This window comes from Gekko japonicus, unplaced genomic scaffold (assembly GCF_001447785.1).
Source record: "Gekko japonicus isolate JY-2015 unplaced genomic scaffold, Gekko_japonicus_V1.1 scaffold198, whole genome shotgun sequence".
NCBI classification, from domain to species: Eukaryota; Metazoa; Chordata; class Lepidosauria; order Squamata; family Gekkonidae; genus Gekko; species Gekko japonicus.
The window spans coordinates 1,470,776-1,486,413 of NW_015161409.1; the positions used below are offsets into that span (position 1 = coordinate 1,470,776).

Here is a 15,638-nt window from a genome sequence, read left to right on the forward strand (position 1 = left end):
GGATTCCTTGGTCCCACCTGGAGGCTGGCATCCCTAGTTCCATCAAATGCTGCTAAGGATAATAAAGGATTCCTAGGAACAGCAGAGGGTGTGTGTAAATGGAAGGTTTGCAGTGAGAGCGGGAGTTAGCAAAAATCCCCCCCCCAGTTCTATCAGTGGGATCCAGCCCACTGTCGGTAAAATCTCAGTGGCACCTTGAATATGCCCAGTGTTTGAAATGCAATAGGCCTTTTGGTTTTTGCCAGGGTCAGGATTTTTTTAACTCTTGGCTGTGCTATTTTCCTGTTTTCTTCTCTATTACCTCCTGATGGCCAGTGATAAAGAAAGCATACATGAACATATGAAGCAGCCTTATACCAAGTTAGATCATTGGTCCATCTTGGTCAGACTTATTTACTTTGGCCCCGGGCACACGGGAGGCTTTGATCTGCAAGAGGGATGGATTGGGGGTGCATCAAGCGGGCGCAATCACACCGCAACATCTGGGAAGCGGCGCGCACCTGTCCCCAATCCGTCTCTTCCGGCCGAAGATGCGAATAAAAAAAACCCCCTACAAAACACTAGTACTTACTGAAAAATCCGCTGCAGGGGTGGACGTGTGATCGCTGGCGCACCCGTCTCTCCAGCAGCATGTGAGGTCCTGCCGAACTGTGCAAGCACAGCAGGCTTGCCTCGCTCTGCGGTTCGTGGCTTCCCCCCAGCATCTGGTCATGCCGGGGAGGAACTGCGCGGCAGCTGGGGGGATCTGCCTGATCCCGCCGCCATGCTTCTCTTTTGGTGCGGCTCAAAAAAGCCACACTTTGGCCGCACCTCTTTTCCCCAGTGTGACCGGGGCCTTTGATTGGCAACAGCTCCTCAGCAGAAAAAAAGTGAAGTTTTCCATCATTATTACCTGAGTCTTTAGCAAGAGATGCCTGGTACTGAACCTAAGATCTTCTGCCTGTAGAGCATAAGCCCTACTCTGAGTTATAGCTACTTTAATGTCCTGGGATAGGTGTGCTGACAGAGCTGGACAGTTGGACCCTATTTGTGTTCCTGGGCAAGAAAATCCTGGCAGTTGCTATGCTTGAGTATACATATTATAACTCTATTACATTTGGCTGCAAACCCTGTCTTTTCCCTTGGAATTTAATTGGAATGCTTGTCAGAAACAGTTTGACATTAGCAATCTACGTGGCTGTTGGGTAGAGGATAGGGTTTCCACAGTTTTTACTAGAGCTGGAACAAATGTTTGCTAATAAATGTCGAGTTCAATATTCTGATTTGCATGCTTTAGATGGGCTGGCATCCTGCTTCAACTTTGATAGATTCCAAATCTGAGATCTCCAAAGCTGTCAACTGTTAGATTCTAATTACCATTGCATGTTATCTACCAAATGCCATCAGATAAAAATACCATTACATGTTAACCATCCAATGTTGCCAAGCACAACAACTATATGATGGCAACCTTCAACAACTGTCAGCTATGGTACACCTATAATTTTTAGGCTGTCTTTGAAGAATCCTGGGGATCCTTGGGAACTTTTCAGATGTTGCTCAGTGAGAAGATCTGTAATGCTGGATGAATTTCCCTGAAGGACTGCTTGTTCTTTTCCACTGATCCCTCACTGTAATATGCCTCCAGAGGGACTATGTTCTAGAACATGCTATTACTTCACAGTGAGTGATGGTGAGATCCAACAGTGCCCAAGTTGCACTGAATGTGCACCCTACCAGCAGCCCCATATCTTTTGCAATGCATAGGAGAAGGGATTCCTTAGCAGAGAAAATTGCTGCTGAAAGTGTTCCTGAAGGTATACAATTTGAAAACTGTTATGATGTACCACCCCAAATATAATTTTGTAATATGCTAGTTGGCAGTGAATCCTCTGACAAAGAACAGCTCAACTGACATGATGATAATGAACATTCACAATTCCAGGGGCTTAAGGAACAAAAGTGTCAAAGTATTTGCAGTCCAGTTTCTGGAAAGGAAGGAGAAACTGTCATTTCCCTTGGGATTAAAGACTCATATAGGCTTTAAGAACAAGGAACCTATAGGTGAAGGAAGAGTGAGGAGTGAGCAATGGCATGAGAAACTGGAAACCTTGACTATATGAAGAGCCGGTGGCTTAGGAAAAAGGCAGTGACAACAGGGGAGAGAGGAGGAAGTAAAGGCTGAATTTCATATATTGCTTTGAGTGAACCAGACGGTTCTTCAGATGGCGCATCTAGGCAATACTGCCATATGTTGCTCGTCAGTCTTCAAATGCTAACGAATATTAACCATCGGGTATCAAATACTGAAACAGAAGACCATTGGCTGTCAAACTGTCAAGTACTTGGAGAATGTTTGGAAAATATGCAAATATTCAAGGATTATCTGGAGAATATTCAGTAATAGAATTCACAAAATAACATTTTGTGAGAATTTATGGGAGAAAATTCATTTCCGTGGTCTTTTTCAAAACTAATAACAAATACAGGAAAAAAGCCAGTGGCTTCATTTCACTTATTCCTGACAGTATTGACTGTGCTAATTTCTGAAGGTCAGTTAATACTGGATTCACATTGTTTGACTGAGCGGTACAATCACAGATGCAGAGAAAATAGTTTTAAAAAATAATTGCAGTGGTCTGACAGCACAAAATGGCCTGCCAGCCTGCCTCCTTCTCTTTGTCCCCCCCCCTTCCTCTTCTTCTTTGTGCATTTTAACATATTTTAAGGACAGGAGTAATAAAAAATAATGTCAGGATTGGCTGTTAGAGCAAATGCCCCATAAATATCTTGTTTGCGCTTAGTGCTAGTAAATTGGCTGTGCGTTGTTTTCAGTGGATCTCATCTTCCCAAGGTTCCTTCTTCCTAATAAATGAAAACCACTTCCTCCTTCCACCCTCATCACCTCCACTCCCTATTTCTGTGATGGGAAATACACAATTGTCAGAGGACCTGGCCAAGTTCTGGACTCGTAAAGATGTCAAGCCTTTTATGGAATTATACGATGAAAATCTGCTCGTTTCCAGAAATGTGTCTTCATTTGGAATATCACCTTTAAAGACAGATTTTTGGTTGGCAGGATCTTTGTGTTTAGAGCCAAACTTTGCACAAAAGTTTATAGATTTAAGAACAAGTGTTTGCTTTGGAACCACATTTGCTTAATAGCTGTTATTTGTCTCTGATAAGAAACTGCCATGGTTTGGCCACAGCCAATGTCCATTGAATTAACTGTTATTTCCAAAGACATGAACATGAATTGGCCCTGTAAGAGGAAGGAAAAAGAGGGATTATGTGAAAGCTTTTTAAAAGCTTTGAGTATTTCACAAACCTTGGGAAGCAGCATAAATTATGTTGAATTAACATCCTACCCCTAACTCAAGCAATACCTATCTTCTAGGAACTATTTGTGAAATGGTAGGAAAACAAGAGTGTCAATTAATGCTCTTATGTCAGTGGCTACCCACTGACCTGGTACCAGCAGCACTACTTGCTGCCAATATGTGATGAGAGGTGATGGAATACTTTTTAGCAGTTGAGACCCACTTCCTGTTCATTTGCATATCATCCTGTGATTTTGACCAATACCGGCTACTGATCCTGGTGCATATCGTCACCATTCTCAAATAAGGTATAAGAAAAGGAGGGCTTTTGTACCAAAGAGGTGGAGCCTCTTGGCTGTGATGAAGCTGTGTCTTCACTGTTTGCCATTCAGGATCTAAAACGTAGTCAGTGTGGTGTAGTAGATCTGGTCTAAGATCTGGAAAAACTGGACTGGAATCCTCACTCTGCCATGGAAACTCACTGGGTGACCTTCAGCCAGTCACTCAGATGAAACTACCTCACAGGCAGTGTTCCTCTTAAGTTGAGTTAGTGTGAGCTAGCTCACAGTTTTTGTATCCTCGAACCCACACATTTTTGTCTTAGCTCAGGAAGGATGGCTCCAGAGCAAACTAATTTCTGCAGTAGCCAAATCACTCGCTCACAACTTTAATTAATTTAACATGTAAAAAGGTTCACAAAGTAGAATTTTTGCTCACAAGACTCCACAGCTTAGAGGGAGCGTTACTCACAGGGTTGTTGTAGAAGAAGAAGAAGATTGGACTTATACCCCGCCCTTCACGTGGAGTGTCAGAGCGGCTTACAATCTCCTTTCCCTTCCCCTCCCCACAACAGACACCCTGTGAGGTAGGTGGGGCTGAGAGAGCTCTCTCGAGAACTGCTCTTTCAAGAATGGGTCTGACAAAACTATGGCTTGCCAAAGGTCATCCAGCAGCTGTGAGTGGAGGAGTGGGGAATCAAACCTGGTTCTCCCAGATTAGAATCCGCACACTTAACCACTACACCAAACTGGTGAAGGTGGGAAGAACAGTGCAGTAAACCACTATGACTTCTCTCTTGGGGAGAAAAGCAGACTGTGAATAAATAAATCTATAGGTCCAGTATATAATAAAATACTACTCTTGCAGATCACAATAAACAACGTATAATCTTGATAAAATAACCATGACTGCGATCATACGTACCAGAAGCTGTGACAGACATGCGATTCCCCCACGGATTAAAGGGACATGATCAGACAGACACATCTGTCCAGCGTTCCGGAGTCATCAGCGGCATGTCATATCGTGCTGCAGGAGCATGGCAAAAAGCCACTGGGTAAAACCTTCTACTAATCGGAACTGTGGGGCACGCGGCCGGAAGTGTGATCATGCAAACATGCATCATTTCAGCCCGGGGCAAACTGCCTCGCTTCCCGCCTGCATTTTCTCCCATATGTGACCGCAGCCTGAGTTGATTTTTTTGTTTGAAGGGAAGTTGAATGAACACACTAAAACCATGTTTCATCAAATATGATGCTGGAATGCAACAAGGAACTTCTTCACCATTATCCATAGTGCAGGATATCGATCAGAAAGTTCCTTCTGCAACCAAAACTTTTGGTATGGCTTCTTAAACTTTGGCTTCAGCTCAATTAGTTCTTCTTCCAGTACCCCAACTTTCTCAGTATCTGAAAATGGATTTATCACCCAATCTGGAATTTCCATCAAAAGAAGATCCTCAAATTGCTCAGACAAATCTTCCTGAAGCATATTCAAATGGTCACAAAAAACTGGCAGATCATCATTTTGTATCCCACCTTTCTCTTTTAGCTTAGACAGGCTCAGAAATTAGTGCAGTTTGTGACAGTGTATATTGCATTTGAACAGATTTATCTTTCAAATAAATGTAGTGACAACAGATTCAGCCTTAATAAGATAGACCTAATTCCTTGCAGCTGAAAATTCATTTCATTGAATTTCGCAAATAGTTCTGATAAATAAGCCATGTCATACCTGATATCTTTGAGTTCATCACTAAGCAAAGCATTCATGTCTTCAAAAAACTCCACAACAGTGTCAAAAAGGTGGTAAAAGTCTCACACATATGCCTTTTGATTGTCAATGAACTTCAGCATGAAGCAACACACGTTCAAAATCTTCATAACTCTCAGCACAGAGCTCCCGGAATAGTCACTCATTGAGAACATGAGCTTTAACTTTACTCACTGCTGTAATGAAAGTGTGAAATAACTTGTGCAGGTTATCACTGAGGTTTTTTGTAACCAGATGTTGGTGATGAATGACAGTGAATAGTAAAGACATTTGACACTGCCTGGTCACTCATCAATAAGTGAAGAAATTCAAGATTTAAAATTTTTTAATGCTCCCTCCCCAGTTAGTTGGCCTATTGTCTGGGAAACCTTCAAAGCTTATATACAAGGGTGGTTGTTTGTTTGTTTTTTTAAAGTCAGAAATCTATAGACAAAATAGAGAGAAAGACAATCAGTTAATACAGTGGATCAGCGATCTCAAGTTGGAACATAAAAGATCTCTTTTGGATCAAGTATATGAGAGGCTGTTATATCTTAAGTCACAGTTATAAATGCAAAGTTAGAAAGAATAATGAAAGTTAGAAAGAATCAGGCAATGGCAGTTGGAATTAGGAAACAAGGCCTCAAAAGTTTTGGCTAAACTATTAAAAATGAGCAAAAGAAGAATAAGATAACAAGAATAGTAGTGAATAATCAGCAGTTTATTAGGGCAGAAGATACTGTGCATCAATTTAAGGTTTACTATGAGGATCTACACACTGCAGGCAATCCAAGTGAACTAGACATTCAAAAAACCAACAATAAAACTTTCTTCAAATACATTAGAAACAGGAAACCAGCCAGGGAGGCAGTGGGGCCCTTGGACGACCAAGGGGTAAAAGGAGTATTGAAGGATGATAGGGAAATGGCTGAGAAGCTAAATGCATTTTTTGCCTCCGTCTTCACTGTGGAAGATGAGAAGTGCTTGCCCACTCCAGAACCACTGATTTCAGGAGGGGTGTTGAAAGACCTGAGTCAGATTGAGGTGACGAGAGAGGAGGTCCTAAAACTGATAGACAACTTAAAAACTGAAAAATCACCAGGCCCAGATGGCATACATCCGAGAGTTCTGAAAGAACTCAAATGTGAACTTGTAGATCTCCTGACAAAGATATGTAATCTTTCCTTAAAATCTGCCTCCATTCCTGAGGATTGGAAGGTAGCTAATGTCACTCCCATCTTTAAAAAGGGTTCCAGAGGAGATCCGGGAAATTACAGGCCAGTCAGTCTGACGTCGATACCGGGTAAATTGGTGGAAACCATTATTAAGGAAAGAATTAGTAGGCACATAGATGAACAAAACCTATTGAGGCAGACTCAGCACGGTTTCTGTAAGGGAAGATCTTGTCTCACTAACCTGTTAGTGTTCTTTGAGGGGGTGAACAAACATGTGGACAAGGGGGATCCAATAGATATTATTTACCTTGACTTCCAGAAAGCTTTTGATAAAGTTCCTCATCAAAGGCTCCTAAGTAAGCTCAAAAATCATGGGATAGAAGGACAAGTCCTTTTATGGATCAAAAACTGGCTAGTTCATAGAAAACAGAGAGTGAGTGTAGGTGGGCAATTTTCTCAGTGGAGGGTGGTAAGCAGTGGGGTACCGCAGGGATCAGTACTTGGTCCACTGCTTTTTAACTTGTTCATTAATGATTTGGAGATGGGAGTAAGCAGTGAAGTGGCTAAATTTGCGGATGATACAAAGTTGTTCAGGGTGGTGAAAACCAGTGAGGATTGTGAGGCACTCCAAGGGGATCTGTCAAGGATGGGCGAGTGGGCGTCAACATGGCAAATGGGGTTCAATGTGGCCAAGTGCAAGGTGATGCACATTGGAGCCAAAAATCCTAAATATAAATACACATTGATGGGGTCTGAACTGGCAGAGACTGAGCAAGAGAGAGATCTTGGAGTTGTGCCGTGCTTTACTTTGCTCCGGGGCAAACAGCCACGCTCCCCCCCCACGTTTTCTGGCCCATGTGGCCGGGGCCTAAGCTTCCTTATATTTTGAATGCTTAAAGCCTGATCTCTGTAACCATACAATGCCTATTTGGTCCTGATACCTAAAGAATAGGAAAGGGGCAGTGGGTAGCCTTACTTGGGGGGCCCTGATAAGACTGATGCGTGTCACCAGAGAACAAACTTGTTTTGTAATAAATTAATTCTGTTCTTTTTTCTCAGAGATGAAAATGGGATGCCTGTACCTATGGGGGAGGGGCTGATTCTTAAATGTTTGCTTCAATTAATTCATACCAATGAGATCAAAATGGGGAAAATACTACTCACAGACCCTATTGGGGTATTGGCAGAATACAATAGTAATGACTAGAAAAAGCTGAGTGGAAATGGAAGCCACACCATAAATTGTGACAAGAGACCAGCAATATTGACAGGAACTCCTTATGCAGAACTTGTTCCGTTGCCTCAGCTTTTAGAGAGAAATTACATTCCAGAGGTGATGTGGGTTCTTTCTCTCTCTTTCCCCCTCCTCTCTTAGTATTTGTGATGAAGAAACCATTTACGAAGCCTTTTATTAATTTTTTAAATAAATTGGCTTCCCACACATATAAAACATATCTCTGGGAATTAGTATCATTTAAGGGCTAATTACAGAAAGTGAAAACTTCAGATTTCTCAGCCCACTGCCTTGCAGTTGCTGAGTGAGAAAAAAAAGGGGGGGGGGAGACCAGAACAAAATATAAGTTTCAAATGAAACTTGACAGGTCAGAAAGCTATAAACAGCATGGGTGAAAGAAGGCTTCAAATGTCAATGCATTTCAATATGAGTTTTGCAAATAAGTGGACAACTCAGTGTACAGCACATGCTTTGCATACAGCAAGAGCAAGATCTAGTCCATAGCAGCTCTTGTCTACTACATACCCTGGGAAAGCTCCTTTCCTAAGGCCCTGGATTGTTGATATGGGAATTAATTAATTATCGTATGGCAGTGTATGTAGTATAGCCAGGAAATCCTAAGATTGTCTGGCAGTCAAAAGATCTAGCTCTTTGTAGCATGATGCACCACTAGGTGGTGAGCTAGACTTGTTTTTAAGGCAAGAGACATTTCAGAGGTGGTTTGCTATTGCCTGCCTCTGTGTTATGCCCCTGGTATTCCTTGGAGGTCTCCTATCCCAATACCAGCCAGAGTCGACCCTGCTCAGCTTCTGAGATTTTATGGAATTGAGCTAGCTTGGGCTATCCAGGTCAGGGAGTCAGAATGGGAAAGGAACGGTAACATTCTAGGAGTCCTAGGATCACTTTCTGGCATCCCCAATTCAAGGATCCTAGGGAATAGGACCAGAAATTATTCAGAAAGAACATTTCCACTGTGGTAGTCAAGTTAGTCTGTTGTAGCAAAAACAGGTGTCAAACGGCATCTTAAAGACCAAACAATATTTATTCCAGCATGAACTTCTGTGAGTTAGAACTCACTTCCTCGGGTGCAATGAGGAGAAAACATTTTCCTCATATTTATCAGGAAAGTTGCAGAAGGGGAGGGGGAAAGGGGGGAGTTGGGAGTAGAGAGAGGCCTGATATAATACATCAGGTGTGATTCCCAGTGTAAGGGACTGGAAAGGTTTAGGTTGATACATATAATGGTTGATGAGAGAAATCAGAGGATATAGCTTCTCACACCAGGTTCAGATAATTGAAAATTCAGTGAAGTAGAATGAATAACAGCTAGCCAAGGAAGAAGCAGTTTGAAGCATGCAAAAACTGTCTAACAGTAGGAGAGAGTTAAGGTATGACACAGTATGTTAGAAGAGACAATTAAGTTTCTATAAAAGGGGGTGCTTTTGGAAATTATAATGAATCAGAAAATCCAAGTCTCTGTTTTAGCCAGGATAACAGTAAGGGTGATTTCCCACAAGCGCTGCTCCGTGCTCACTCTTCTCTTTGGCCCGATGGTATGTGTCAATTTCACACAAGCTGCTGCGCGACTGCATTTTGCCCCACAGCTTCATGCGATTTTCCCCGCGTCTACTCAATCCTGTTTTTTGAGGATTGAGTAGACGTGGGAAAATCGCACGAAGCTGTGGGGTAAAATGCGGCTGTGCAGCAGCTTGTATGAAATTGACATGTACCATCGGGGCAAAAGGGAGGAGTGAGCATGGAGCAGCGCTTGTGGGAAATCACTCTAAGTGTTTAATTAAAGAAAGACAGACACCTTCTCAGCCTGAGTCACCCACAGGGTAGTCTCCTTTGGGAAGCACATACAGGCACATGCACTCCGTGGCTGAAACAAACTTGGCTATCATTCTTCAAACTATCATGCCCTTCATGGATCCTGGGGGGCAATCACAAAAAAATCCAGTCAAGGGTTCTCCTGTGACAGAGAGTGCTTTTTCAAATGGATGCACCCCTCTTGAGTGTTTCTGAAGCATCTTCTGCTCATCTGAAGAATATCATTTAATTTGCTCTGGCCTACCGGTGCAAAGATGCTTCCTTGGCTGGAGGACTTTGATTCCTTCATTCCTCTCATTCAGAATGAGTGGAACGGTGGTGCACAGGCTAAGCACCCATTTTATATCACCAGTTCGAGATGCTCTGCAACTGACATAAGAGGCAGACTCAAGTAACACCAGGGTTTGAAGGATCTCCTTGATAATATGACTGGAGTAGCAGAGTTTATGGTGCCATATCTCTCCTCTCTGGGATTTTGGTATCTAACTTCTTGCTTTGAGCCTAGATTATTTGTCTGAATGGTGTTATCTGGGTGCTTATTCTGCAACAAGGATCAGTTGTAGAATATGGCCATCACCTTCAAATGTATAGTTGTCTGTCCTCTGTCTTTGGGGAGTCATTGTGGCTCAGTGGTTGAACATCTTCTTTGTTTGTTTGTTTTTCCCCCAGTTTATTTTCATTTTATAGTTTACAGCAGTCATCGGTTTACATTTTACTCTTGCGAGTCTTATATTGTTACATTTTCCAGCCAGGTATAAAACAGTTTCCATCTTTTTTCAAATGTCTCTCTGCTTTTACCTTGTAGTCTTACACTTAACCTATCCATTTCAACTACAGATAGTATTTTATCTATTATCTCTTTAGTTGAAGGTACACTCTCCTCCTTCCACATTTTTGCTAGTAATATTCTCGCTGCCGTGAAGCAATATAACATAACATATTTATCAGCATTATTTATTTCATCTGGGAACATATTCAAAAGTGCTATCTCTGGTTTAAATGGGATCTGTGCACCAATAATTTCATTAGTCATCTTATATACTCTCTTCCAGTATCGTTGGACTTTGTCACACCTCCACCACATATGCATATACGTGCCCACATTATTTTTACATTTCCAGCAATTTCTATTTACATTGGCATAGCATTTTGCTAATTTCTCCGGACTCCAATGCCATCTATAAAACATTTTGTAAATGTTCTCTTTGAAAGGTGTGGCTCGCGTTAGCTTTATTGACTTCCAGACTTTTACCCATTGCTCTGCTTCTATTATTTTTTCTAAATCTCTAGACCATGTCAACATTGTGTTTTTAATCATTTCTCCCATTAGATGCTCCTCCAATTGCACCTTATATAATTTTTGCATCATTTTATCATTAGAGGAGAGCCAGATCTTATCCAGCTGGTTTTTTTCTTCATAAAAGCCTCTCTTTTTATCTATAGTAAGTCTTGCATTTAATTGTGTTCTGTCCCACCAAGTCAGTTTGATCTTTTGTTTTTCTAGCTGTTCATCTGTCTTTATGTTGTTATTTCCATCTAGCAGATCTTCATAAGTCACTTTCCTTTTTTCCTCCATCAGAGTTGGCATTGTTATTGCCTCTATGGGTGCCACTCATTTAGGTGTCCTTAGGTAATATCTCATTTTTATCTCTTTCCAAACGTCCATTAGGGCTCCTCTTATAGTATGTTGCGTAAAGTTTCTTGTAATCTTTCCTTCCTCGTGCCATATATATTTATGCCATCCCATGGCTAAATTGATCCCTTCCAGCTTTAATAGTCTGTTATTATCTAGAGTCACCCATTCCTTTATCCAAGTTAGTGCAGCAGCTTTATAATACAATTTCCAATTTGGCACTCCAAAGCCACCCCTTTCCTTTTTATCTTGCAGAAATGTTCGATTAATTCTTGGTTTTTTGTTATCCCATATAAACTTATTGCAAGCAATTTCCCATTCATTAAAGTATCTTGCTTTTCTTAACACTGGTAGATTTTGTGCCAAGAATAAAAATCTGGGTAAGATATTCATTTTAATAACTGCTATTCTCCCCATCAGTGAAATCTTCAAGTCTTTCCATTTCTCCAGATCTCTTTTGATTTCCTTCAGTAGCTTATTATAGTTGTCTTCTATTAGAGTTATGTTGCGATTTGAAATTGTAACTCCTAAATATTTGACCTTTTTAACTACTTCCATCCTTGACACCTCTTGTAATTCGTTTTTCAACTTCTCTGTACAATTTTTAATTAATATCTTTGTTTTTTTGAAATTAATTTTCAATCCTGCTGCTTGTCCATATATCTGTATTGTTTGAGTTAATTTTGCTATTGAGTTTATTGGGTCTTCTAATATAAATACCACGTCATCTGCGTACGCCTGAAGCTTAAACTCCTCTCCTCTTATTTTAAGTCTCTTAATTTGTTCATTCTGTCGTACTTGTTCCAGTAGCGTCTCTAAAGTGAAGATAGACAACAGTGGCGATAAAGGGCAACCTTGCCTTGTCCCTTTCTGTATTTCTATATCTTGCGTCATCTCCTTGTTTATTTGTATTTTTGCAGTTTGGTTTTTATTTATAGCTTTTATCATCCTTAGAAAGTTCGCCCCACAGTTCCATACCTCCAGTTTCCTCAACATATATTCCCAGTTTACATTATCAAAAGCCTTTTCTGCGTCTAAGAATATTAAGGCTAGCTCTTTGTCCGAGTTTACCTCATAGTACTCTAATACATTTATTATTGTCCTAATGTTATTCTTCATGTATCTTTTTGGCAGAAAACCTGCTTGGTCCTGATGCAGGACTTGTATTAGAATTTTTTTAATTCTTGCTGCTAATATAGATTTTGCCTTTTCCATTTCTAGACCCATCAGGGCCTCCTCAATTTCATCAGTTTTGGTTTTTACTTCTTGCACCTCCATTTCCATATCCTTAATTTTCTCCTGTATGTTAGCATTAGTCACTGCAATTTTCAAGATTTCCTGCTTGTTTTCTTTTATTTAACTTTTTATTTCTTCTGTTTCTATGCTCATTTTTTGCGCTAAATTTTGTATTTGTGTTTGCATTGGTTCCATTTCATGTCTGATTAGTGGGGGTAGTGTCTTTTCTGCAACGTTTTTTAGTTCAGCTGCAACACATTCCTGCATTATACTTTTTAAGTCTTTCATGTTTATGTTTACTTGCTGTGAACTCATTGTGCTAGCCTTTAAGTAGCTAAGTAAACCACTCTGCCCAGGTGATTTTAAAGATGATTTTCTCACCCCACTTGCTCCACTGCTCCCTGTAGCCATGTAACTTTAATCAGTATACTTAATGCCCTTAGCCTCTTCGGTGGTACTGTACTTCTATACTATCCCTTTAATTTGTTGTTATTAATAGACGTTTTCCTTTCTGCCTCCCCAGTCAATTCTCAGCTCTTTTCTTCTAGGCTTTTAACTTTCTTAGTATTGTCTCTTCCTATAAACCAAATTCCCTTCAGCTCTACTCAGTTCTAGTGTTAATTAGTCACTTCCATGCTTTCCCGTATCCTTTCAATCCAGTTCGGCTCTTTTCGGGTCTTTCCATGCACTTCCGTCGCCTTCCGTCACTTTCCGCCGCAAATCTCCGAGGATCGCTCCACCCCTTCTCCGAATGCTTCCACTTGTCTCCGAACACCTCCGAACACCTCCGTCACTCCTCGCCGCGCTGATCTGCTCACCTCCGGTCTCCTTCGCACGAGCCCGTCTGTCTCCACACCGCACCGTCTCCCTCTGCCTCTGCCCCTCCGATCTCCGGCTCACTGCTCCTCCGCCCAAGACTCCGGCGTTGATCTCCGTTCAGCTGCACGACTCCACTCGGCTCCCGCCTCCTCCCGGAACTCTCCACTCTCCTCCTGGCCCCCACCTTTCTGGCTCTGCACCCGGCACTCTGCTCTCGCGTTCTATTAACCAGCTGAGACAAAGAACAACAACGTAATATCCGTCAGTTAATTCCCTAAGGTATCTTACTCTTTATATCTCTTCCTCAGTTATATATAGTTTGTATATTATACTGCTTTTAACTTTCCCTTTTAGACTCTTTCTCTCCTACTTTCAGAAATTAGTTTGGGGGATTAAAGAAATGGCCGTCTTAAAGCGCTACCCCCCCTTAAATTCCCCCTTAGTCATTAACCTCCCACTATTATTCCCTTACGTCTTGACCTTCCCTAATTTTTTTGTTCATTCAATACTTAGCTTTGGCTGTTGATTCTGTTTCTCGTTGCGTTTGTTGACTCTTGTGGTCCTTTGGCTCTCATATAAGACATCTTTTCACCCGGTGTTGAGCCCCCGAGCGTCCTTGATGGCCATTGCTTCAAAGCACCCTTTACCGTCCCCAGACAGTTTGCCTCACTGCCTGTTCGCAAAGGTTAAGCTTCCTGCTGCTCCTTCTTCTCCAAAGAAGGAACTTTGAGCGTTGAAAAAACTCAAAACTAGCCCCAAGGATAGAGTTCAGTGAGGAGTGCTAGCTTCTCACTTCTGCTCTCGCCGCCTACCGGAACCGGACAACATCTTCTTTGTTTGTTGAAAGCCTTAGTTTCAATCCCTGGTGTCTGCAGTTGAAAGGATCAGGTAGTAAAAGGTAAAGGTTCCCTTGCTCGAAAACCAGTCGAGTCCGACTCTAGGGTTGTGGTGCTTATCTCCATTTCAAAGCCGAAGAGCCAGCACTGTCCGAAGACGTTTCCGTGGTCACATGGGCGGCATGACTAAACACCAAGGCGCATGGAACGCTGTGAAAAATCTCCATCTGAGACCCTGGACAGCCATTGCTAGTCAGAGTAGACAAGACTGACCTTGATAGACCAATGAATGATCTGATTCAGTAAAAGACAGCTTCAGGTGTTCATGTGTGTCTCTTAGGTCTCAAGGGCTTTTCAAAACTTTGGAATGGCGTTTTGGTTGTCTGTTTATCTCCTTGGGGCCCTTCTTATCCCAAGACTTGCTGCCCCCACCCCTGCCCCGGCATCACAGAAACTGACAATGGCATTTGAAGCTACATTCTAACTACTGCATCGAGCACTTTCCTGTGTTCCATCTTTCTCCCTTGCTGGTACAAGATGTTTCATTGATCTGTAAAGTTATTTTCTTTTTTGCTACATTTTTAACTGTCTGCTTTTATGCAAAGGCTTCATTGTTGGGCAGCCTCTTTATTGATGCTGAGAAGACTCCTAGGCAATTTGTGATCCATTAATGGCTCTGCTGGGGACAATGCACAGAGGTGCACATCCAGGCACTAATGCCAGATATGGATATAGGATATCATTAGATGCTTACAGTTGAGCATTCCTCTGGAAAATGGATGATCTTGTCTCCTTTGTGCCATTTACTGAAACTGCATGAACAAAGGTTACAGCAGATTTTGAACTGCATAGCACTAGGAATGTGCATACTTCTCTGGGGTTAAACCATCATCCTTAGTAAAGAAGATGGGAGTTAACAAAGCCACCATCTATGTATACAACTATGATCTGTAATATTTTGGCCACCAAATGAGAAGGGAGCACTCACTGGAGAAGACCCTGATCCTGGGAAAGATTGAAGGTCAAAGAAGACGGGGACGGCAAAGGATGAGATGGTTAGACAGTGTCATAGATGCAATGAACATGAAATTGAGCAAACTTCGGAGAACAGCGGAAGACAGGAAGGCCTGGCGTGATCTGGTCCATGGGGTCATGAAGAGTCGGACTCGATTGTGCGACTGAACAACAACAATGATCTGTAATTCCATTTCGTTGTCTGACAAAGTGTGCATGCACATGAAAGCACACACCTTGAATAAAACTTTTTTGGTCTTAAAGCTGCCACTGGACTCAAACTTTGTTCTATGGCTTCAGACCAACGGCCACCCACTTTGATCTATCTATTCAGTTAGAGAGAATGGTGGCTTAGTGGCAAAACTCATAGCTAACTCCTCTCCTCCAGTGAAGAATCCAGACTCATTAAATGGGTTAAACTGGATTTTTGCTGCACTCCAGTTTGGTGTAGTAGTTAAGCGTGTGGACTCTAATCTGAGAGAACTGGGTTTGATTCCCCTCTCCTCCACTTGCACCTGTTGGATGACCTTG

General features: G+C 41.8%; 1 pseudogene; it reads right to left on the reverse strand.

The window, feature by feature from the left end:
- Nucleotides 1-1,466: 1,466 nt before the first annotated feature.
- Nucleotides 1,467-11,157, reverse strand: LOC107123333 (annotated as a pseudogene).
- Between the last annotated feature and the right edge of the window lie 4,481 nt (nt 11,158-15,638).